The sequence below is a fragment of the Camelus ferus genome, chromosome 7 (genome assembly GCF_009834535.1).
Source record: "Camelus ferus isolate YT-003-E chromosome 7, BCGSAC_Cfer_1.0, whole genome shotgun sequence".
NCBI lineage: Eukaryota > Metazoa > Chordata > Mammalia > Artiodactyla > Camelidae > Camelus > Camelus ferus.
The window spans coordinates 53,799,560-53,826,861 of record NC_045702.1 but is presented as its reverse complement, the minus strand read 5'-3'; the positions used below and the strand labels follow the sequence as shown (position 1 = coordinate 53,826,861).

At 35.2% G+C, this 27,302-nt stretch overlaps 1 long non-coding RNA gene across 1 annotated transcript in view; it reads left to right on the top strand.

Moving 5' to 3' along the window:
* LOC116664949 overlaps nt 1–27,302 on the top strand; it is a 370,748-nt gene that overhangs the window by 208,168 nt on the left and 135,278 nt on the right. Inside the window, exon 2 of the long non-coding RNA XR_004321504.1 lies at nt 2,285–2,417. This is a non-coding gene — a long non-coding RNA (uncharacterized LOC116664949). The remainder of the gene's footprint in view (nt 1–2,284; nt 2,418–27,302) is intronic.

Below are 27,302 nucleotides of genomic sequence, written 5' to 3'. Positions count from 1 at the left end.
GTTACTATAAAATACTAGCTATATTCTGTGTTGTGTAATATATCTTTGTATCTTAGTTTATACATAATATGTATCTCTTACTTGCCTGCTCCTATATTACCCCTCCCCTCTTCCCTCTCCCCACTGGTAACCAGTAGTGTTCTGTATCTGTGAGTTTGTTTCTTTTTTGTTAGATTCACTAGTTTACTGTATTTTGTAGATTCCACATATAAATGATACCATACAGTATGTGTCTGTCTCTGCCTTACTAATTTCAGTTAGCATAATACCCTCCAAGTCCACCCATGTTGTTGTAAATGACAAAGTTTTATTCTTTCATGGCTGAGTAGTATTCCATTATGTGTGTGTCTGTGTATACACCACATCCTCTTGATCCTTTCATCTATTGATAGACACTTAAGTTGCTTCTATGTCTTGGCCATTGTAAATAATGCTGCTATGAACATTGGGATGCATGTACCATTTCAAATTAATGTTTTGGGGTTATTTTTTGTTAAATACTCAGGAGTGGAACTGCTGAGTCACATGGTAGTTCTATTTTTAGTTTTCTATGAAACCTCCATACTGTCTTCCACAGTGGCTACACCAATTTACATTCCCACCAGTGGTGTAAGAGGGTTCCGTTTCCTCCAGACCCTTAGCAGCATTTGTTATTTGTGTTCTTTTTGATGACAGCCATTATGACAGGTGGGAAATGATGTCTCATTGTGGTTCTGATCTGCATTTCCCAGATGATTAATGATGTTAACCATCTTTTCATGTGCCTGCTGGCCATCTGCATTTTCTTTTTAGAAAAATGTCTGTTCAGATCTTCTGCATGTTTATTAATTGGGTTTTTTTTAATGAGTTGTATGAGCTGTTTATATATTTTGTATATTAACACCTCATTGGTCATATCATTTGCAAGTATTTTCTCCCATTTATTAGATTATATTTTCATTTTTTCAGTGGTTTCCTTTGCTATGCAAAAGCTTTTAAGCTTAATTAGGGTGTATTTTTGTTTATTTTTGCTTTTACTTCCTTTGCTTTAGGACACAGATTTTAAAAATATTGCTGTGATTTATGTCAGAGTGTGTTCTGCATATGTTTTCCTCTAGGAATTTTATAGTTTCCAGTCTTACTTAGGTCTTTAATCCATTTTTAGTTTATTTTTGTATATGGTATTAAAGAATGTTCTAATTTTATTCTTTTCCATATTGCTGTCCAGTTTTCCCAGCATCACTTGTTGAAGACACCACCCTTTCTCCATTGTATACTCTTGCCTCCTTTGATGTAGATTAATTAACCATAAATGTATGGGTTTATTTTGTGGCTCTCTATTCTGTTCCATTGATCTATGTGTCTGTTTTTGTTCCAGTATGATACTGTTTTAGTGACTGTAGGTTTGTAATATAGTCTGAAGTCAGGAAGCATGATTCCTCCAGCTCTGTTCTTTATCAAGATTGTTTTGTCTATTTGTGGTCTTTTGTGTTTCCATACAAATTTTAGAATTATGTTACAGTTCTGTGAAAAATGCCACTGGTATTCTGATAGGGATTGCACTGAATCTGTAGATTGCCGTGGGTAGTATAGTCTTTTGAACAATATTAATACTTCCAATCCAGGAACATGGTATATCTTTACATCTGTTTGTGTCTTACAGTTTTCCAAGTATAGGTCTCTTATGTCCTTAGGGAGATTAATTCCTAGCTATTTTATTCTTTTTGATGTAATGGTAAAGAGGATTGTTTCCTTAATTTCTCTTTCTGATAGTTGATTGTTAGCGTATAGAAATGTGACAGATTTGTCCATATTAATTTTATATCCTGCAACTTTACTGAATTTATTGATGGGCCCTAGGAGGTTTCTGGTGGCATCAAGTAATTCAGATTGGAAAGGAGGAAGCAATCGTGGTGATTTTGTTATCATTGAGGACTACATTTCAGTCATTCAAAATAATGGAATACAGTACATCAAGGCAAATACTTTCATGTCCTACAAAAATCAAGAAACTGAAATTGCACACTAATACTGAAAAAAGCGTTCTAAATAGAGTGCCTATATAAGTTACTCAAACAGGGAAAATAGGCAGTAAACCATTTTATCTCTGACATGTATCATCCATACCCCAAAATTAGATCCTTTCTTACGATATCCTTAGTGCTCTGAATTTAGAAAAATGTAATATGTAAACCTGCCTTGAAGATTAGAAAGCACTGCACTTAATCCTTGAGGCAGCAATTCTGCCTATTGTATCAATAACAATAGAGGAATTTTAAAACAAGCAAAAACTTTTATTTTTCAGATGTGTACGCCAATTCTGACTTTTATGTGCACTGCCTTGATGACCAATGAAGTTGCACACCTTTTCATGTATACTGGTCATTTGGATATTGTCTTTTATGGAATGCCACTTCAAGTCTTTTGGATTTGAACAGGTAAGATCTAATGACTTTTCCATCTCCCTTTGATTGATAGGTTTTCTTTATATTTTCCTTGTATGAGTTATCAACTGTATGTATGCAGATATTTCCCTCCACTCTGTAACATGTCGTTTCACTCTTTTAGTAGTGTCTTGATAAACAAAAGTCATATTTTAATGTAATATGTCAATTTTTTCTTAATGGTTCTTGCTGTTTATTTTTTTATTTGAAAAGATGTTTCCATATTCAGTGTTCAGATATCTTATGTCTTCTGAAAATGTCTTTATTTTACATTTCAACTCTACATTTACATCTAAAATTGAGTTTTGCTTATGGTGTGAGGTAGGTAGTAGAAATTTTGTCTATGGCTCTCCCATTGGTACAGCAGCATTTATTAAACAGCCCAGGTTTTCTCAGCCAAGAGTTGATTTAAGTATGCGTTGATGTATCTGTCTAATCCTGTGCTATGCTGCATTGTCTTCATCATTATAGCTTCACAATAAGTTTTGATAGGTGGCAGTATATTTTCTCGAAGTTTCTTTTTCTACTTTGGTTTTAGTTGTGCTCTTCATATCTATAAAAAGACAGCCTTCCACAATTTTTATAAGAACCATATTGAGGCTAAGGATCAGTTCACAAAGTATTGAGATCTTTTCAATATTGAGCTAGCAATCCATGAAAATGGTATATATTCAGACACTGATTTGTATAATCTTTATTTTCTCTTGTATTTTATAGAGTTGTTATGAATCTTACACTAAATTTTTTGAGAGTGTTTAATGCTTTGGTTATTATAAATGTTATTTAACTTTCTCATTTCTAACTTTGTAGCTGGGATATTAATATAAAAATGATTTATATTGATATTCTAAATTAGCTTTTAGTTTTTGTAGTTTGTGTATAGGTTCTTTTTGGACTTTCTACTTATACAATAACACCCATCTTTGTATTTGTTACTTCCTACTCCTTAACACTTTTCCATTGTTCTTCTTTCCTAGTATTAGCAATGATACCAGTAAAATGCTGAATAGAAGTAGTAAGAGAGGGTATCCTTGCAATGTTCCTAGCCTTAGGAGAAGTGTTTTTAAAATTTTACTATTAAGTCTGGTGTTTTCTATACGATTTTTGTGGATATGTTTTCAGATTAACAGTATTCCCTTCTTTTTCCAGTTTGCTAAGAAATTTTATCTTAAATGGCCATTGAAACTTACCAATTGATTTTTCTATTTATATTTACTATATGATTTTTCTGTTCTGTAAGTGTAGTGAATTTATTCTTTGTAGAAGTTTATTTTCAGATGTTCTACCAGCCTTACGGTCAATCTTACATTCTTGAAATAGACCCAATGTATTGTGACGTATTGCCCTTTTATGCATTACTGGATTCAAATAGTTATTTTGGAGGAGGGCATCATGAGAGATTTTGGCATCCTCTGCATTTTTCATAACAAGCTAATTTAACATAAAATGTGTTTTAGAACTTTTCTTAATTTAGTGAGAAGCCCTATCAGTCAATTGGCTTGCTTCTGTGATAAAAATTCTGTCTTAAAAGAACAAAAAGAACTTTTAACAATCCCAAAGTTACTCTTGCAAGTGTGACATGATTATAAAGATGAAAACTCTATAATATAAACCAGTTTTAAAAAATTACCTCATTTTACTAAGATCATAATAGTTATTTTAACTTTTGGACACACATCTACTTTTGTTTGCAGATGGTGCAACTAAGTACATGAAATGCTAAAGCATAATATAAGGTAGAATTTTTGTAAGATTTTTTTTTGCAAAATACTGTTAAAAAAATTTTTTAAAGCTAAATAATGAAAAGGAAGAGCTCCAAAAGCTAAAGCCTTATGGGAAAGATTGATACACAGCTCTTCATTGGAAATGGTTTTAAATGTTTTTGTCATTAAAAAAAAAATAGCAGAACAAATGTCAAAGACAAATTACACACTGGAATATTTCCGGCATATGTGACAGAGGAAAGGAAAATACCAATCCTAAGGGATAAACAACTTAACAAGTACATTTTAAAAATTAATCGCATAAGTAGAAAAATTAATACCTGAAATAAATTAAGACCCAAAATAAGAAATTAAACAGCTTATGTATGTGAAATATATTTTTTAACAATGAAAGAAATATAAACCAAGGAAAAGAAACACCATTTTGTTCTATCAGATTGAAAAAATGATGTCACTGTTGATAAGTAGAAAACAAATTAACATATTCATATTCTTCTGATAGAGATACAAAGTGCAAGAACATTTTGACCAATTGTGGAAATTTGAGTAGAAAACCTTAAATTTTTGTTTATGCCTTTACCTAGTAATTTCACATAACAAAACTGATCATAGGAAAAAACCTCATTGAAACTTAGGAAAGGCTGTATCAAGCCATTGACAGTAACACAGCAGAAGTATATGTATTAAAATAAAAAAGTAAAATGCTATATTACTGCATTAAAAGATAAGATACTATTTTACTCTTCTATTGCTGTGGCACAAACTTAGCAGCTTGAAAAAAACAAACTTACAGTTACCAGAGGGGAAAGGGGATGGGGATAAATTGGGAGTTTGGGATTTGTCAATACTACCTACTATATATAAAACAAACAACAAGGCCCTACTGTACAGCACAGGGAACTATATTCAATACCTTCTAATGGCCTGTAATGAAACAGAATATGAAAAGGAATATATATATGTATACAATATATAAATGCATTTTGCTGTACACCAGAAATTAACACAGCTTGTAAATTGACTCAACTTCAATTAAAAAAGAAATTGACTTATTAGCTCACAGTTCTATTAGTCAGAAATCTGGTATGGCATGATTAGAGTCTCTGCTCACAGTTACCACAAGTCAGCTGTCAAAGTGTTCAGTGGCGGCTCTAGGGAAATCACAGCTTCTAAGCCTCCTTTTTGTTGATAGCAGAATTCAGTTCCTTGGACGGCGGTACAGAGTCTCCTGTTTCCTTGCTGTCTGTCAGCTAAGGAGTAGGGGACACCCTCAGTTCCCAGAAGTCCCCTGCTTCAACTTCTAGACAACAGTACTGTGTTAAATCACTCTCATGCTTTGAAACTCTGACTTCCCCCATCTCTGACCTCTAGTTTCAGATTTCAAGGGCTCAAAGGATTACGATAAACTCCCTATCTTAAATTCAACTGATTTGGGCCCTTAATTACATCTGCAGAAATCCCTTCACAGCAGTAGATAGACTCGTGTTTGAACAGCTGAGATGTATGTGTACCACTGGCAGAAATCTTGAGGGCTATCCTAGAATTCTGCCTACTACAGATCCGAAATAGAATGTATTATGGCCCTCATTTATATGTAAGTGAAAGAATATACATAATTTCCATATATATGTATACTTACTATAAAGATAGATTCCACAATGTTAATAATATTTTATATTAAAATACATATACCTAACATATATAATATATATGATACTGTAGATGTGATTTTAATGTTCTCCTAATTGTCACTTTGGGAATTGTAATAAGATGGACACTTAGGATTTTTAAGACATAAAAATATTTGGACCCTGTCTAGAAGTTTATATTTCTAGAAAAAGAGAATCCCTTGTTAATATATTTACCTATCAAACGGTGTTACCAGTGTTATGCTTCCAAACCAGACCATATTGACAATTTTAGAGCAAGCTTCTATGGAGGCACAAAAATACACTTAAAAATTTTGCCATTACTTTGAGCAGTTAAAATCCCATTTTGATGCACGCTCAATTGAGAATTAAAAGTTCAAATATTGATTTGCATAGGAAATTAGCAATTAAGTACCCATATAATTAACTTGCACCTGCCAATTGATGCACCAATTAAGTTTGCAGATACCTTATAAGAAACTTTTTGAAAATAAAGTTTCTGACATAATTTTGACAATAATTTGTTGCAGACATTTGAAAGTACACAATTCTACAGAAAGGTACGTGTGGTAGCCGTGAGAATGTTACCCAGCACAGGTGGTACAAGTGACCGAAGGCCCAGCTGCCATAGTCTGAAATTTATCAACAGGTTGGCATGGAGGTCACTCCTGGGCAGCTCACTGCTGGTGATTAAAGCAGTAAGGTGCTTAAGGCAGATCTGTGCTAAGGAGACCCAGGAATTGAACTGCTGGCTTTGGCTCGAGGACTTCCTACCCAAAGGACTGGACACCTATGCTTGGTACAATAGTGGCCTCACCAAAATATGTTGAAGTCCTAACCTCTGGCAGCTGTAAATATTCCCGTCTTTAGATATATGGTCCTTTAGAGATGAACTCAGTTTAAAATGAAGTCGTACCAGATTAGACTGAGCCCTAAATGCAGTGACTGGTGTCCTTATAACGGGAGAGATTTTCAGAGACACAAAAGAAAGAGGGCCATGTGACAGAAATTAAAGACAGATTAGAGTGGTGCAGCTACAAAGCAAAGAAGGCCAAGGATTGCCAGCAACTACCAGAAGCTAGGAAGAGGTAAGGAAGGAGTCTCAGTGAAAGCAAGACGCTGCTGATACTCACTTCAAACTTCAAGCCTATAGAACTGTGAGAGGATGGATTTTGGACTGACTCAGTGTTCATACCCAGTTTGTGGTCATTAGTTATAGCAACCTTAGGAAACTGGTATACCGTTTCCCATTCCTTTCTTGTTCCTGGTTTGGAGTCAGTTTTACATAGTGGATTGACAACACTCCCAGTCTTACTCAGCCCCTGCCCCGCTTTGCCTTACATGGATATTTCCCTTAATACCATCCTTATGTATTTAATATCACTACAGCATCCTTTTCTCTGAGATCTTAGACTAACACAGTCAGTGCACTACTTAGATAATGAACCAAACCATATTTATAGATTGATTGATTTTATTGGAGTATAGTCAGTTTACAATGTTGCATCGATTTCCGGTGTACGGCACAACGCTTCAGTCATAGAGGAACATACGTGTATTTGTTTGCATATTCTTTTTCCCCATAAGTTAGTAAAAGATAGTGAATAGAGTTCCCTATGATATACAGTATAAACTTGCTGTTTATTTTATGTATCTGTTAGTGTGTGCAAATCTCAAACTCCCAATTAATCCCTCCCACACCTCCCCCCACCCCATAACCATAAGTTTGTTTTCTATGTCTGTGGGTCTGTTTCTGTTTTGTAAATAAGTTCATTTCTTTTTAGACTGCACACATAAGCGATACATGATATTTTTCTTTATCTTTCTGGCTTACTTCACCTAGAATTACAATCTTTAGATCCATCCATGTTGCTGCAAATGGCATTTTTAGTCTTTTTTATGGCTGAGTCATATCCTGTTGTATAAATATACCACAGCTTCTTTATCCACTCATCTGTCAATGGACATTTAATTTGTTTTCATGTCTTGGCTATTGTAAATAGTGCTGCTATGAACATTGGGGTGCATGTATCTTTTTGAATTCAAGTTTTCTCCAGATACATGCCCAAAAGTGGGATTGCTGTATCATATGTTAAGTCTATTTTTAGTCTTTTAGGGAATCTCCATACTGTTTTCCATAATGGCTGCACCAAGCTACATTCCCACCAATAGGATAGGAGGGTTCCCTTTTCTCCACACCCTCTCCAGCATTTATCGTTTATGGACTTTTTAATGATGGCCATTGTGACTGATGTAAGGTGATATCTCATTGTAGTTTCGATTTGCATTTCTCTGGTAATTAGTGATACTTAGCATTTTTTTTCATGTTCATATTGGCCATTTGTATGTTTTCATTGGAAAATTGCTTGTTTAGGTCTTCTGCCCATTTTTGGATTGAGTTGTTTGTTTTTTGTTATTAAGTTGTATGAGCTGTTTATATATTCTGGAAATTAAGCCCTTGTCAGTCTCATCTTTTGCAAATATTTTTTCCCATTCCGTAGGTTATCGTTTTGTTTTGCTTATGGTTTCCTTTGCTGTGCAAAAGCTTGTAAGTTTAATTAGGTCCCATTTGTTTATTTTTGCTTTTATTTTTATTGCCTGGGTAGACTGCCCTAGGAGAATGTTGCTAAGATTTATGTCAGAGAATGCTTTACCTATGTTTTCTTCTAGGAGGTTTATGGTGTCTTGTCTGATGGTTAAGTTTTTAAGCCATTTTGAGTTTATTTCTGTGTGTGGTGTGAGGGAGTATTAGAACTTTACTGACTTACATGCAGCTGTCCAGTTTTCCCAGTACCATTTGCTGAAGAGACTGTCTTTTCTCCATTGTATGGTCTTGCCTCCTTTGTCAAAGATTAATTGACTACAAGTGTGTGGGTTTATTTCTGGGCTCTCTGTTCTGTTCCATTGATCCATATGTCTGTGTTTGTACCAATACCATGCTGTTTTGATTACTGTAGCTCTGTAGTATTGTCTGAAGTCTGGAAGGGTTATTCCTCCAGCCTCATTCTTTTTCTTAAGTATTGTGTTGGCAATTCTGGGTCTTTTGTGATTTCATATAAATTTTAATATGATTTGTTCTAGTTCTGTGAAAAATGTCCTGAGTATTTTGATAGGGATTGCATTAAACCTGTAGACTGCTTTAGGTAGTATGGCCATTTTAATATTAATTCTTCCAATCCAAGAACATGTGTTATCTTTCCATTTAAGTTATCTTTAATTTCCTTGGTTAATGTTTTGTAGTTCTCCTCACATTAGTCTTTCACTTCCTTGATGAGATTTATTCCTAAGGATTTTATTTTTGACTCTTTAATGTTTTCTGTATATAAGATCCCATCATCTTATCAGAAGTAAATAACAGTTACTTTACTTTTCTTTTTGGTCTGGATGACTTTTATTTCAATATTTGCCTAGTTGCTCTCACTAACACTCACAGTTCTATGTTGAATAACAAAGGTGAGAGTGGGTATCCTGTCTTGTTCCTGATCTTGAAGGAAAAGCTTTCAAATTTTCACTATTGTGTATAATGTTAGCTTTTGATTTGTCATATATAGCTTTTATTATGTTGGGGTATGTTCCTTCTATATCCCACTTTGTTCACGATTTTTGTCATGAAAGGAGGTTGAATTTTGTCACAGGCTTTTTCTCTATTAAGAGGATCGAACACAGTCACTGAAACTTTTTACACTCCCGCATTGCTGATGGGAAATGAAATGAAAACTTACGTCCATAAAAATACATGTACAAGAACTTTATTTATAATAAAAACTGGAAACCCAAATATTCATCTTTAGGAGAATCAATTAATAAACTGTAGGATATACATACGATGGAATACTACTTCAGTATTTTACTTTGGTATACTTCAGTAAATTTAAAATCAACTATTGATGCACGAAATAAACTGGGTGAGTCTCCAAAATACTGTGTTGAGTGAAAGGAGCCAGACACAGGGGAATACATATTACATGGTTCCATTATATGAAAGTCAAGAGCAGACACAAAGAACGTTATAGTAACAGAAATCAGGGCAATGGTTTCCAGTGAGTGTGTGGATTGATGAAAGGGGACACAAGGAACTTTGGGGGATGATGTAAATGTTCCACAGTTGAGTAAGTGTTAGTTCCATTGTTAAATTCATTGGTCAAAACTCATCCAGTTGTATACCAAAGATCTGTCAGTTTCATTGTATTAAAAATTCACCTCAATTCTAGAAATAAATGAAATAAACTGAAAAAGACGATCATACAATTTTTCCAGCTTTAATGAGATATAATTGACATAACAGCATAATGATTTGATTTACATTATTATGAAATGATTACAAGCTTAGTTAACATCCATCATCTTATATAGATACAATATATATCAAAATCTATATCTGTAGGTAGAGATATATAGACATTTCTTTGTGATGAGAACAGTTAGTATTTACTCTCTTAAATTATACAGCAGTGTTAACTGTAGCCATCATGTTGTGCGTTATCTCCTGAGTACTTACTTATCTTATAACTGGAAACTTGTACTTTTTAACCATATTGAGCTAATTGCCCCTAACTCTAACCTCTAACCACAGATCTGATCTCTTGTACTGATTTTTTTGATTCCACATGTAAGTGAGATCATAACAGTATTTGGCTCTCTCTGACTTAATTCATTTAGCATGTCTTCAAGGACCATCCATATTGTCACAAGTTGCAGTATTTCTTTTTTGTTTTTTGGCTGAATAAAATTCTGTTTTGTGTGTGTGTGTATGTGTATATGAGTGTGTGTGTATATATGTATAGAGACAGAGAGAGAGAAAGGGAGGGGGGCAGGCAGGGACACACCTTTTTATTTTGCTTGGCTTTACTGCTTTTCCAGATACCGAGGTTTTTACAAATTGAAGGTTTGTTAAGTCTGCAAGTCTGTAGGTGCAATTTTTCCAACATGCATTTGCTCGCTTTGTGTCTCTGTGTCACAGTTTAGTAGTTATTGCAGTATTTTAAACTTTTTCATTGTCATTACATTTGTCATGCTGATCTGTGATCAGTGATGTTGGCTGTTACTGTTGTAATTGTTTTGGGGCCCAACAGACCACACCCATATAAGACATAGAACTTAATTGATAAGTGTGTATGTTCTGACTGCTCCACCAACGGGCTATTCCCCCATCTCTTTCAACCTTCCTGGGCCTTCTTTATCAGGTTCTTTTGTGTAATCACTACAGGTTTTGCCTTTGTGGATACCATGAGGCTTACATAATATACTGTAAAATTGTAACAATCTATTTTAAACTAATAACATTGATAGAATTCCTAAACTTCTACTTCTCCTTCTCATCACATTTTAGGTTACTGGTGTTGCAACGTACATTTTTTTTTTAATATTGCATAACTAATAAATTATTTTAGTATAGTTATTTTGTTTACAGTGTTTAACTTTTACACTAGAGTTGTAAGTGAATTGCGCATCACCATTATTACATTTCAGAATCTAACTTTGGCTGTGTATTTACCATTAAGTTTCATGCTACCTTCTTATATTCTTAAGATACTAATTATTTTCCCTTTACTTCTACTCAAAGAACTCCCTTTAGCATTTCCTGTAAGGCAGGTCCAGTATTGATGAAATCTGTCAGCTTTTGTTTGGAACTGTCTTTATTTGGCTTCATTTCTGAAGGACAGCTTTGCTGGGTATAGAATGCTTGGTTGACAGTTTTTTTTTTCCTTTCAATATTTTCAAAATATCATCCCATTCTCCCCTAGCCTATAAAGTTTTGTTGAGAAATCGACCCAGTCATATACAGGTTCTCCTGTTTGTACCTTCCTTTGTCTCTTGTTTCTTTCAGAATTGTGGTTGATTTTTGACACATTATTTACAATGTGTCTTGTTGTGGTCCTACTCAGGCTCTACTGGATGTTCATTTCTTTCACAAGAAACTTCAGGAAGTTTTTAGCCAGTATTACTTAAACATACGTTCTTGTACCTTTATCTCTACTCTTTATGAAATTCCCATATTGCGGATATTGTATTTTTGTTGTTGTTTTTTTGTTTTGTTTCTTATTATGTCCCATCAACCCCATGGGCTTTTACTTTTTTTCATTCTTTTTTTCTTTTTGCTATTCTTAGTGGATAATTTCAAATTTTCTGTCTTTTTGGTCATTGATTCTTTTGCATAGTTGTCTTTTTTTAAGCTCTCTGCTGAATTCTTTAGTCATTATATTTTTCAACTCTAGGATTCTAGTTTGTGTGTATGCAGTTTCCACGTGTGTTTTGTTTGACTTCTATTTTTTGGTTGAACTTATTTTTTTAATTCATTGTTTCCCTAATTTTTTGTCTGTGTGTTTCTGTAGTTCATCATACCTTTTTAAAAGGACTATTATGAATTCTTTGTCTGATATTTTGTAGATCTCCATTTCTTTAGGGTCAATTATTGGAGCTTTATTACTTTCCTTTAGTGGTGTAGCTTATTTTTCATGATCCTTTATTCTTTGTGTTGGTATCTGCACATCCACATTCAGTGGACTCCTCTTCCAGACTTTATGGGTTTGCTTTGGTTGAGACAGTCCTTTACCAGTCAGCTGAGTTTAACGGACTGGACATATCTGCTGGTAATGTCACTCAGAAGGTGGCGCTTACTATCAGATTCTCTTCTGGGGCAAGGTTACTACTGCCTGAACTCTGAGGTTGGGGAGGTGCAGCTGGCTTAGAACCATTGGGTGGGACTGCTTACCTAGTTCCCTGCCCTTGCAAGTCTTAAGGATAAGCTCCATGGTTGCCTGGGTTCTCTGGTCAGGCTTTCTAGACTGCTGGGACTGGCTACTATACTCAGCAGTAACTAGGGCTATAAATTAGCTTCTCTGGCAGAGCAAAGGGATGGAGACTGGGTCCTACAGAACTTGTTGTTTGGGGGACCCAAATCAGGTAAGAGTGCACGCTGACTTCCCTGGCCAGGTGAGGTCACCAGTTTTGCTCTGCAGTTGCAGAGAACCGCAGGCAGTTCTCTCTGTTCAAGCACCAATGTAAGCAGTGCTATTGAATGGACTATGTAGCTTCCTGTGTTCTCTGGTTAGGTTCCCTGGTTGGAAGGCCTGAAGGCTGTATTCACAAAGGTGGGGGGGGGGCCTCTGAATTAGTTTCCCTGCTGGGCTGCAGTTGGAGGATCATCTCCAACGCTAGTAAGGCTCTTTGTGTGCGGTCTTCACTCAAGCTGACCCATGCCCCAAGTTCCCTGACTGAACGCAGCCACTGGCTTTGTTTTGCAGACTATCTGCTTTGCTTGCTGGACTCTGTTCAAGCTTTGGTGGACTGTTTGGTTTTCCAGGTATTGTGGCCAGCCTCTATAGTGGAACAGGGCAGGGAGCTTTACTCAGCAGTGGGTGGGGCTATAACTCAGCTTCCCTGCCTGGCAGAATGGGCCAACTGCAAGCACCTCTCAGATTATCTCAGTTGGGCTCTTTGGTGGGTGGGAGGGGGGATGGGGTGGGGTGGGGCTGTGGGGGAAGGAGCTATTCTAGGAGGGAGATGAATTAACTCCGTTGCCTGAGCATAGCAGGGGACCCTCTGCAGTCAGCACTGGCTTTTCTCTGGTGGCAATCAACTTGGTTACCTGGGCTATCTACTCAAATGTCGTTGGGCTACAGTTTCTAGGTGTTCTTGCCAGTCCTTCTAGTCAGGGCTGGGGCTACACTCAATAGTGTGCCAGCTTATAATTTCCTAGTCAGAATGTGCCACTGACTTAGTTCTGCAGGTGAGCAAAGTTGCTGATTTGGGATTACTGCTTGGGCTCTACAGGCAGGAACTCAGTCGGCCAAGAAATGAGTGCTGGTTGTTGCAAGCTCCTGCCCTCTTCTTCATCATAGATTCCTAGAGGTTCAGCCCTGCAAAGACTTGCTAATGTCATCTTACTGTTTTCTGTTTGTTTTGTATCAACTGTTTTTTCTCTCTGTTTGTGCCTACCTTTGTAAATTGGTGATTTTTCCTGGTGGTGTCCTCTTTTTCTCCTTCCTTTATCTTTTGTGCATCTATTCTAGGTTTTTGCTTTGTAGTTACCATGAGGCTTACATAAGACATCTCATAAATGAAATTGTTTTAGTGTGATAGCATCTTAACTTTGATCATTTACAAAAGGTTCACCATTTTACTCCACACCTTTTATATTTTTGACACCATTATCTACCTCTTTTATATTGTATGCTTGTTAAAACATAATGGTAACTATAATATAAAAAAAAAACTTTTCCTTTGATTTTATATACTACAATTAAGTGGTTAACCTATAGTGCATACTGTTTTCTAAGTCTTACTACTATATATTTACTTAACCGGAGTGTTGTATATTTTTCAGTGTTTTCATGTCACTGATAAGTATGTTTGCATTTCAGCTTGAAAAAACCCTTTGAGCCCTTCTTGCAAGGCAGATCTATTGGTGATAAGCTCACTTAACTTTTATTTGTCTGGAAAAATCTGTGTTTCTCCTTCATGTCTGAAGGTATCTTTACCTTGATAGAATATTCTTGGCCACCAATTTTTTTTAACCCACTGAATGTATCATTCCACTCTCCTGGTTCTACAGGGTTGAAATACCTGAAGACAGCTCAGTGGGGGTTGCTTGGTAGGCTGGCATGTTCTTTTCCCTGGCTACTTTTATAATTTGTTATCTTTGACTACATCTTTTAAGATTCTATCTTAATTTTTTATCTTTGATGATGGTATTGACATTTTAATGTACCTTAGAGAAGGTCTTTTTTAATTAATATAATGTGTGATCTACTACCTTTGTAAAGTTAAATGTCCAGCTTCCCCAGTTTCGGGATGTTCTCAGCTATTATTTCTTTAAATAAATCTTCTGCTCCTTTCTCCCTCTCTTCCCCTTCTATAATTTCAATTATTCTAATATTTGTTTATGTCATGGTGTCCTGTAGATCATGTAGGCTGTCTTAGCTCCTTTTCATTCTTTTTTCATTGTTCTCTGACTGGGTTATTTCAAAGTTCTTGGCCTCTGGTCATTGATTCTGTCTTCTGTTGGTTCTTTTCTACTGTTGATGCTCTCTCTTGCATTTTTCATTTTGTTTAATGAATTCTTCCGCTTCAGAATTCGGTTCTCTTTTATGATTTCTATATCTGTTAAATTTCTCATTTTGTTCATGAATTGTTTTCCTGATTTTGTTGACATGTCTTTCTATGTTTTCTTGCAGCTTGCTTTCTCAAAACAGCTATTTGGAATTGTTGTCAGCCAAATTGCCAAATTCTGTGCTTTTGAGTTTAGTTCCTGGAGGATTGTTACCTTTTGGTGATGACATGTTCAGTTGATTTTCCATGTTCCTTGGAGCTTTGTATTGCTGTTTTCACATTTGAAGTAGACTGCTTGAAGCTTTACTTGTTATCTTCTGGTGGGATATATTCTTAATTTGTCCTGCTTTTCTCTGGTACTTGTACAGACACACTTGCTCCATACATTTTGCGGCAGAATTCTTAAGCTGGTATGTCCTCTCTGGTTATTACAATTCACCAGTCTGGGCACTGGTAACCTCTCTTTTTTGTTACCCAGAAGTTGGCAATGCAGTGCAAGTCTGTAGTTTCTTCTATGCCAGAGACCCTGACCTGCTTTCTGAGCTAACTCCCTGTCTGCCAGAGCTGGTTTACACAGCGGTACTTCAAAGTGCACACAAGGAGCTGGCCACAGAGTGGGAAGAGGTGTGGGTTCCACACTTGGGGAACTGGGGGTGGTTGTAGTCCCAGCAGGGAAATCCTTGGGAATGATACTGCCAGAAGCCCACAGGAGTACTTCCTGCTTAGTGCAGTCAGCAGTAAGGGTGTCTCCTATGCCCTTCCATATTCTTATGTGTCTTTTCAGCTTTCCTCCCTCCTCCCAATCATGGGTGTCCCAGCTCAGAACTTGAGTGTCTCTGCAGAGAAAGGGGTTTTCCAGCTGCGTGTGACACCACTGCAGTAACTGGACATGCATTCACAACTCTTCTTTGCCCCTGTGGGAGAGGTTGCCATTCTCACATAGTTCAGTTCTATGCAGTGTTGCTTTGGTGGGGTGGGGGAAGGAGGGCTGCTCGTAAAACTTCCCAGAGGATCTTCACTATGCCTAAATCTGTGGATTTTCCTTTTATCCCATGATGTGCTTGAATTCTTCTCTGGGCAGCTGGACTACCGTTTCTTTCTTGCCTGGTATTTTGTCCAGGTCAATACTCTCAGGCTTTTTTCCTGACTCCAGTGAGAGGGGTTTGGGCAGGTGGGTTGCTCTTCTTGTTCCCCAGCATGTACCCAGATCTGTATGCCTATTCCCAGATGCAGAGGAGGGCAAGACCCTCTCTGAGTCCCTTGGGATGTGATGTTAGATCCCACAACCTCTACATGGACATGTCTATTGCTAAATGGATGTCTAATTCTTTGTTGAATAAGGGGGACAGAAGGAAGACTATCTTATCCTGAATGATGCTGACCCTCTGTTCCAAATATTACTGATTTTAATTAACATCAGTGACAAGTTTTCAGGCAAGGGGTATGCATAATTCAGAATTCTAAATGTGGAACCATCGATGGAAGTGCAGATTGATGGACAATTATATACAAAATTCAAAATACACGCATAGTATTAACTCATTTTAAAGAAATATCAGACTTTCACATAATTTATGTATAAAATACTTATAAAAACATTTTGGGGTAATTAAGAGAAATGTAGGACAGCTAAATCTCCAAAAGTGGAAATTAGTTAAATTTACAGATTTATATGATGGAAAAAGTGGAGCCCATATAGTTCTTAAGGAAATACAGGGAGAGCATTAGATTTAGACATTCAAAGTAGGCCTGTGTTTGAATTACAGGGTCCTCACTTTAAGTCAATTTACACACTAAATCTTAGAGTCCCTCAGCCACAAAAGAGATTGTTCACATGAATAAAGGATAAAATATACATTAGCTTTTAATAGCCTCTCATACAATAAGCATTCAATGAACAAAAAGTGTTAGCATAATAGTTACTAATATTAAAATATATAATTAAGAGTGATTTAATATGAAAAATACTATAAATAAAGTGCAACATATAAAATAATTTGATTCCTACTGTATTTTTCAGTTACTACTGTGCCTATATGCTTTGTTTCTGAATATATAGTATATAAATGTTTCTATAAAATGGAAACATATTTGCAAGAATATTAATAGGACAGTTAATTTTAAAAGTTTATTCTTTATACAATTGTGTATTGTTGAAAACGTAGAAGATAAACAAGTATTAAACAATGAAAATAACAGAAATCTGTAAAATAAGGTAACTGTGATGTACACACTTTAACTTTTTCTTGGTGGATTTTTTTGGAGGAGGGCTGGATTTGGATACATAAGTGAAAACTTAGTAAATACTAAGAACTTGCAAATACACAAAACATTTTTATCAAATAAATTCTTGATGTAAATTTTAAGATCCTTTAAATCATAGAAACTTAAATGTAAAACTCGTCATGTTATAGTTAAACAAGTTTTGCCTTGGCTGAAAATTATAAATACTGCTTGTCACATATTTTACACACATTTTTTCTTTTTATAAAGATTTGTCATTTTGTTTTACAAGTTCTGCATTACTCAGCCTTCCCAATATAAACTGAAAGGAATGTTAGGAGATAAGCAAGAAAGCTCAGCAGTGTGTCTGCTAATGGGTCACCAGTCCAGGCAGTTTGCTCCCTGCAGTCAGAGTTGCCGCCATCTAGAGTGAAGATTGCAGGTTGATAAAAGTGATTTCATAAATAGTCAAGGACAATAATTTCCTTCTTAATCAAGTTAACCTGTAAGCTGGAAAACACCATCTACTCTGGACATTTTAAAAATAACAGAAAAACATTTTTGAGGAGAAGTTTTTCAGAGTAACTTACATGGTTTTATTTTAATGGTGGAGAACATTTCTCAGAGTGACAACTTTGTTAGAATTCATAGAGTAATTAAATTTGTAACTAGGAGTTGTTGAAGCAATGAAGTCCAAACATCTTACTTAACAAATGAGGAAGTAGGGCCCAGAATGGTGAGGTAACTTGCCTGAGGATACACAGCCAATAGCAGAGTCCTGGCCAGGACCTGGGACTGCTCAGAGGCGTAGTTCTGTCCCCTCTACCTTCCTGTCCCCTAACCCAGTACATCACACATTGCCCTAATTAAATGTTTAAAGTCCAGGTTTATGCTAACAGTTTATATGGATATCAAAGATTTTTAAACTTCTAACTTGAGTTTTTTACACATGCAACCTTAAAATAAATACCAGAGCAAACTTAGACATGTGTTTAAACTTACACTTAATTTTGCACATGTAGATCCTTGTTTAGAATGCAATCACCTGACTCAAGCATTACCTATTTGAGCTTTTTAGTAAAGGTCTTATTTAAACTTTATTAGTATTCACCATTAGATGCTCTGTTATGACTTGAATCAATTTATTTTTAAAGCAAAAGCTGTATCAAAAATTACATACTTTTTGGATGTTTTATTCCACTAAACAGACATTGTAAGTTTGGGGATGCTTTAAAGCATTCCTGACCAAAAAATAAGAATTTATAAACCTGACACTTAACTAACATTTGAGTCATATCAGCCAATCATGGTTTTGATATACTAAGTAGTGTTTTTTTTTTAAATGTGGCCGGTGAACATTTTTTTAAAAAGTTGTGTATTTAAATATAACCCATTTTTTAATACAGTATACTTCCTGTGTAGGAATTTAGAAAAGACAGGTAAACAAAAGAAAATTCTTGCTGAATATACTGTCCAGCAAGTGACTATAAACACATTGCCACTTGAAAAAGATACTCCTGTTCAACAATTTTAAACTAATTATTGACATACCGACATATTAGTGATAACTAATATTTTTAAACTATAGTTATGATATATTTATATATTTAATATTTTATACATGCATATACACACATACTAGATGAGTAAGATCTATGTAATCATTATAGTATTGTATGTATAACACTTCCATCATTTAAAAATATCATTACTGCTGTTTTAAAATTTATTCCACTTTTTCCCTAAATAGGACAATCCATTTCCACATTTTTAATTTTAGACAATTTTTACAGTTTTTAACATTTCTGTACTTTATACATAATGAAGATTATTACTGTTTTTTTTAATTGAAGTACAGTCAGTTAGAATGTGTCAATTTCTGGTGTACAGCACAATGTCCCAGTCATGCATATACATACATATATTTCTTATCATATTTTTTTCATTAAAGGCTGTTACAGGATATTGAACATAGTTCCCTGTGCTATACAGAAGAAACAGCTTTTTAACTTTTTTTCATTGAGTTATAGTCAGTTTACAATATTGTGTCAGTTTCCAGTGTATAGCACAATTTTTCAGTTAAACATGAACATACATATATTCATTGTCATACTCTTTTTCGCTATGATCAGAAGAAACATTTTAAATCTATTTTTGCATATAGTGGCTAATATTTGCAAATCTCAAACTCCCAAATTTATCCCTTCCCACACCCTTTCCCCTGATAACCATAAAATTGTTGACTATGTCTGCAAGTCTGTTTCTGTTTTGTAGATGAGTTCGTAGTGTCCCTTTTTTTCAGACTCCACATATGAGTGATATGATACGGTATTTTTCTTTCTCTTTCTGGTTTACTTCACTTAGCATGACGATCTCTAGGTCCATCAATGTCGCTGCAAATGGCATTATTCTAGTCTTTTTTATGGCTGAATAATACAACATTGTATAAAGATAACACAACTTCTTGATCCAGTCATCTGTCGATGAACATTCAGGTTTCTATGTCTTCGCTATTGTAAATAGTGCTGCTATGAACATTGGGGTGCATGTATCTTTTCGAATTAGAGTTCCCTCCAGATACATGCCCAGGAGTGGGATTGCTGGGTTATATGGTAAGTCTATTTTTAGTTGTTTTTTTGTTTTTGTTTTTGTTTTTGTTTTTGTTTTTGTTTTGAGGAATCTCCATACTGTTTTCCGTAATGGCTGCACCAAACTATATTCCCACAGGCAGTGCAGGAGGGTTCCCTTTTCTCCACACCCTCTCTAGTACTTAACATTTGTGGACTTTTGAATGACGGCCATTCTGTCTGGTGTGAGGTGATACCTCATTATAGTTTTGATTTGCATTTCTCTGATAATTAGTTACATTTAGCATTTTTTCATGTACATATTCACTGTCTTCATTGGAGAATTGCTTGTTTAGGTCTTCTGCCCACTTTTGGATTGGGCTGTTTGTTTTTTGTTATTAAGTTGTATGAACTGTTAATATATTCTAGAAAGTAAGCCCATGTCAGTCTCATCTTTTGCAAATATTTTCTCTCTCCGTAGGTTGTCTTTTTGTTTTGCTTATGGCTTCTTTTGCTGTGCATAAGCTTGTAAGTTTAATTATGTCCCATTTGTTTATTTTTGCTTTTATTTATATTGCTTGAGTAGACTGCCCTAGGGGAACATTGCTGAGATTTATGCTGGAGAATGTTTTATCTATGTTTTCTTCTAGGAGGTTTATGGTGTCTTGTCTTACGTTTAAGTCTTTAAGCCATTTTGTTTATGGAATGAGGGAGTGTTCTAACTTCGTTGATTTATATGCATTACTATATTTCTATAGCCCAGTTTTCTAACCATTTGGTCTAAGTAATATTTTATAATTAGAAAGCAAAGGAGGGTCAACTTTTTTAATACCAAATGTAATACTGAAATGTAGAAAGCAAAGCTATTTTAACGTGTTTTTGTCAATCTTTTCTCTAATTTTCAGTATAAGCTTTTTTCTCAGATAAAATCAAAACCAAAAAATGTCTATATTCTTCAGTGAAAATATCTTCCTGATCCAGTAGAGTCCAGTCTTATAAATATTTATCAAAACTACTTTTAAATTATTATTTTTTAACCATTACCCATAACTATTTTAAACTGATAATTGTATTGTGTAAGTAGAGACCTTCATCTATTTTAGATCATGGCCTAACAAACTGTAGCAGCACTCTTAGAGTAGGAAGCCTGTGTGTATCATGGAAACTACAATGTTAATGAAATGTGCAATAGGAACTAGATTTTAAAAAGGATTCTACTTCAAAACTTGAATTAATTTTACTTTTAACTTGAGATGACTTATTATGATAATACTAAAAAATCTTTGAAAACTATAAAAGTAGTACTTAAAAAAAAACTCCCCTGAATGATAATTCAGTGTTTAGTAGACAATACTGTGTTTCTTCAAATTGTCTCTCACATTTAATTCTTGCTAACAAGGAAAAAAAAAAAAAAGGACATTAGCTAATGTAATAAGATTACATGCCATGTTAAAAAATGAATTAAAGGAACAGTAAGACTTCAATATACTTAATTTTTCAAATACTCCCAGTCTGTTGAAAATCAAGGTTTGTTCAAATTACATCAACCTGTTCACAATAAAGTTTTCATGTACATATTTAATAATTTTGGGGAACACATACGAGCTACTTTAAAGTTGACTTTTTTTTTCCTTTTAAGTTTTACATATAACAGTGTGTTACTTTAAGGTGTGCAATATCTGATTTGATGTCTGTATGTATTAAAAAATGATCACCACAATAAGGTTAGTTAACATCCATCACCATGCAGTGTTAAAAATTTTTTTCTTGTAATGATAATTTTAAAGATCTACTTTCTTAGCCACTTTAAAATATACAATACCGTATTGTTAACTACAGTCACATGCTGCATACTATATCCCCAGAACTTACTTATCTTATAACTGGAAGCTTGTATCTTCTGACTACATCTCCTTCCTAATACACAAAACTGGCCTGTTGCTTTTCATATACTTCCAGTCCTTCCCTAATGCCATGACTGATCTATATTTTCTTAAGAAGAAATCCTACTTCAGTAAATAAATTGGAATGCCCTTTACTTAAAGATTTCTTTCCTCTAAATTTGTACTTTCCTATTTTCTTAATCCTTTATTATTGATATATTACTATTTCACTCAATAAAATTGGTCAGGAAATTATGCTATGCAGGAATGCATGGAAAACAAAAACAAGTGTGCGAGCAAGGTCCTTTCCCTCAATGCATCTACATTTTACTAGTGAAGAGACAGCTGACAGTTTATTAATGAGTGTAATAAACCTGGTGAGTACTATCAGAAATTACACCCTGTAGATTTCTGAGCCTGCTCGTTCGCACCAGTTTTTCTTCATCTGCCAGCAGAGCACTTAGAGTTTCAAAATGCCAATCAGTAAATCATGCTTGTCCCTTCCTAACCAGAAATACCCATATGGGTTCTTTCAGCCTTCTCAGTGTTGTGCAAAACTTGTCGAAAAATCCACTATACTTACAGGGCTGGGAATGGCCACTCAAGGAATAGAAAAGGGTCAGATGAGCTTCATAACACCTAACAACAATTATTTTAGAACATCGTTTCACAAAGAATAGTATGCTTATCACTGGTGATGTAGGATATGTCTAGATTAGGAGTCTAAAAGACTTCAGACCAGGGGTCACATCTATTTGGTAACTACAGTGTTCTTGAAACACAACCATGCCCACTTGTTCACAAGTGGACTACTGTTGGACTACGACAGAAGAGTTGAGTAGTTGGGAGAGACGGTATGCCCTGCAAAAACTAGATCATTTGTTATTTGGCTGTTTACAGGGAAAGTTTGTTGACCCTTGCCTTAAATGCCATATATTTACAGTTGTATATTAACTTTATAATAAAGTATATATATGTTCTATAAAATAAATTATGAAGTTAACATGTTAACTTTATTTTATAGAACATATATGTGTGTATGTATAATGTATACACACACACCAAACTGATTTCAATTTACTGTTGTTTGAAATGAGGCTAAATGTACTTAAGAATAAAATGTGAATTGAAAACCTATAAATAATGGTATAGGTGATACATACATAGGAAAATTACAGATAAAATTAAATTGAGAAACCTCTTCTAAAAAAAAAAAATTCTGCAGTGTAAACTCTTTGAATTTTACATCAGTTTAAAAGGTTGGCAGTAGGCAACAGTAAGACCATGGAATGATGATCTGAACACTGAGGCTTGTGAGTGGCCACAAGAAAGCCAGGGGTTTTAACTATCTATACTAGATACTCACACATACACACACAGGAGTCAACAAACACAGGAATGCACGTGCAGAACATTGAAAGATACACCCAGTCATAGCAATCAATCGGTATTCTTGCCTGTGATAAGACAAAAATTATTCCGTGTAAGAAAATGTTTTTCTTCAATGTATAATTTCAGCATTAGGCATTTTTATAAATATTCTGTGCTATACTCTGAAGGCTATTCTTTATGCAGCATAACATTTTAAAGATACTGCCTGAGGCTAGAACTCCCCAAATGAGATACGTTTTACTTTCCACTTTTTATTGATGTAAATGTATCTAAAGATTTGATTAAACCAAGTCTATAATAAGCCATTTAAGTCTGTGAGTCAGTCAGACTTAAATCTCAATTTTACTCCATGAAAGCTTCAAAAACACTCATAAATGTACCAGAACAAAGAACAAGAGAAGTATGGGGATATTCTGAATCCAATTAATCTGGCCTCTTAAACGCTGTATATTGTCATGAGTCACTGTTCTTAAGTGTAAGTAGGAGTGAGGAAAGGTTCCGTGTCTTACTGCTTTAGTATTTCCAGCACCTAACACAATGCCTGGCAAATGGTAGCACTCTGAACATTTCCTGAATGGATGTATTAGAAAGCATACATTTTTCTTCCCTTAATTTCTTTTTTTTTTTTTTTTTTGGAGGCTACATAAAGAGAAAGAGAACAAGTTTTTTTCTAGACCTCAAAGTTTATTATGAGCAAATTAGTTAATGGCTTCTTAAAGATACTTTAGAAATATATGATGATATTTCATGGAGTATTAATGTTTAAGCTCTTTGGAAATAAGAATTATAGACATGGACACTGAAAAGAAAGTCAAAAACAATTGGTCTGCGAAACTGTATAATTTGAGGTTTGGCTGATGGAGTAACATTGATTCTCTTCCTTCCCAACTGGTTCAGTCCTCTCTGCTCTTCCAAGTTCAACAGAGCAAATGCATCCTTGACCCAAAATGAAATGTTTAATCTCCTGGTTTAAAGGCTGTTTAAAAAATAACGACTTTGCTTTTAGCAGTCAGTGCTCTCCTCTGAAATACTCTGCTGATTCACAAAGCTGTCTGAGAAATTCACGATGTCGCTGCAATATCAGCCCGAATGAGGATAAAGTACCCATTTGGAGATCAGAAAATTTACTTTATTGGCTAAAGGGCTACTCCCCTTTGGTATAAAGAGAGGCATTAGAAAATCTATTAAGACTGAGTTATATTCTGCAGCCACCATCTTTTCTTGTTGCAATTAGTATTTCATTTTAATTGTGCTGCTATATAATTTCTTAGGAAAAGATACTCCGTGTGAACTCAGAGCAAGGTTTTTTTTTTTACTCCAGTAGACTATCAGTCCACAGAACACTTTGCTCTTCTTCCCTGGGTTAAGAGAGGGACAGGGACTTGGACTTGATGTGGTCAAGGAAGTTAGGGATTATTTTAAGTGTTTCACCCTTACATTTACCTCTTTGTGTTCTTGTTGCTATAAAGGAAAATGGCTATCTGGGTTCTGTAATGCCTAGTGAATTCGAGCCTGGTTGTCTCTGTTTTGAGCCTCTTCCATGTAGATGATCATTGGAAACACGTTCATAGCTTCATCTAACAAAATAAAAGTCTCATCTCTTGGAGAAAAAACTTATACACGTTTTTAGGTTTAAAAAAAAAAGTAAAGAAGAGAAAATCTCCTATCAGATATTTCTAATAACTATTTTTAATAACTATTCCCACCTACATTTTCCCATTTCCTCAATATTTCCTCATTCATTGAGCAATTATTCGACTCTTAGAAGACAAGTTTTTTTTGCGTTTTGTCTTTAAGTAATCCTGGTTAAAATATAAGACATTCCCTGCCCTAAGAAGCTCATAGTATTTTGGAAAAGACAGACATGTAAATAATTAACTTATGTTCAGAGAATTTAGGGAGTGATTTCTTCTCACTGAGATCAAGGCAGTGTTCACTGAAGCCCTGGCATTTAGAAGTGAGCCTTGAGGACGGAGACACTCCAGGCTGAAGAAACAGTGTTAGCACAGGCGTGATCTCCTACTTTTGTAATGACAAGTCCAAGCAGCAATGAGTAGAGTAGGCCTCTGTGGCTGAGGAGTAGAGTGACTGATGAGACAAAAAAAATGTTGGAGCCGGGTTATTGATAAGTGAATGTGTAATTAAAATGTTAAGTTTTATTCACTAAGCAGTGGGGAGTCATTGAAGATTTTTGAAGAGAGGAGTCAGAAGGTCTGACTGAAAGTTCAGGAAGGTAACTCACAGCTGTGCAGGGGACAGGTTAGAAAGTCAAAGACAGAAAATATGGGAGAAATGCTAGTTCGGTATTTTAGTAGGAGAGAAGTACATATGTTGTTTTGAATTGCTTCTTTCACCAAAAAATACTCTTGTTACTTCACTATTGTAATACCAGAGCCCTAAATGAGAGCAACTTTCACAGATCGTTAGTCACCGTACACCTTTGGTAATCTCAGGTTTTGTTATTGACTGAACTCAAAATTCTTATGTTGAAGTTCTAATCCCCACCCCACCCACAGTGTATTCTTTAGGGAGGTTAAATGAGGTTGTAAGAGTGCCCCTAACCCAGCAGGACTGGGGTCCTTAGAAGAGAAAAAGACATCACACCTTCCTCCTTGGGAGGAAACAGCAGGAAGGTAGCCGTCTACCTACAAGGTAGGAAGGTAGGGAGGTAGGTCTCCCCAGAAACCAACACTGATGGCGCCGTGATCTTGGAGTTGTGTTCTCCAGAACAAATCTGTTGTTGAAGATACTCAGCCTGAAGTAATTTATTATGACAGCCCAGAGAGGACTAATACAGGCCTAGAGTAAAGTCGGCTTGTCTTCATGTTCCATATTGTCTTTCTCTTTCTCTGGGAATATGGTTCTCTGAGTCTGAGGCAGGAGAAATAAGAACACTCCATTAGCATATCAATCCTCTGAAGTTCTCATGGCAACTGAGAGAAAATGTGTGAAAGAGATTTTTTCAAATAGAAACCAGCTGATTGGGTTTAGAGATAAAAGGAGAGAGACTTGTTAAAAACAATACCTCTTACTACATCTCAAGTTCTTAATCTTTTATTCTGCTGGAGACAACCCTCCTGGATATAAAGAAGCACCTACATTTCTGTGAATGAGGTGTGTGCTTTTCCATCATGAACCTGGCCTCAGGTCTGATGTCTCTGGCTTCTCTGACTGCACTGTCCTGTTTTTCTTTTACATCTTGGCTGCTCCTCAGTTGTCATCTGATTTTTCTTTCTACTACCTTAGAATTATTGCTCATATATTCTAAGGTTATGTCTTTGGCCTCTGCCCCTTTTCCTCTACTTTTTGGTCAGGAGAGGTCAATTGCTCCTTAGATTTCTATTAAAATAATTTTATTTTACAACTGAAATTTATAAATCTACAGGTCTCTATCCTTAAGTTTCATGTCCATGAATATCCTCTGGGAATTTCTACTTAAATGTCTTAACAGCAGTCAGTAAGTTTCACTTGTGTAGCTTGGTGTGGTTCTCAGGGCACCTCGTATATACTGTGCACGTGCTTGTCTTCCTTCAGGTCAGTACTCTAGTGAGTGTGCTATTTTAATTCTATTTTATGTTTAGGATGCTGACTCTCAAACAGGTTAATTTTCCAGCTCACAAAATAAGAAAAGATCATTCAGATATCAAACATTAGAGATATTTAAACATATCTAAAACTTCTCCAAGAAGTCCAGAAGTGGTTAAAAACACTTCTAAAGTGGAACTTGAAGTGCTACTAATGTTACTTGCAAATGGTCGCCCCTTCTTACATTTCTTGGTGATCAGCACTATCATTTCCTTAATCAGCCTGTCAAGTCCAAAACCTGAAACTCTTAAATACTTGTTGAAAGTATAGAGAAATGACCAAACAAATGGTTCTTAAAGTTGATTCTCAATTTAATGCCTCTATGAAATCACTTAGAAAGCCGTTAATCATTCCACATTCTCCATTCCCGCTGCATTCACCTAGGATATTGGAAAGAACAAACAAGAGAATGAACATAAAGAGACAAGGATTTTTGCATCCTTATTCAGTAAGGAATATCTTATTTTGCTAAAGCCAGTGTGAAATTGTCAAGAGTATCTCAAGATAAATGTATCTTCAAAGTTACACAGTGAAAATAAACTTTTAGTTCTATACTGTTTTCTAGCTACAAGCCACATAATTAGCACACAAAACAGCAGTAACACTGGAAATGTGGTTTCTCAATATTATTGGTCTTTCTACTAATTAAAATTAGCTTTAAAAAACAATGTCATAAAATACTGTAAGTTAATGCAGTGCCTGATGTAGTTTTAAAAATTTAGGAAGTAATATTGGTGACTAGTGACAATATAAGGAAGATTAAATATTTCTTAATCAAAATAAATGTTTATTCTGGTCTGGAGAC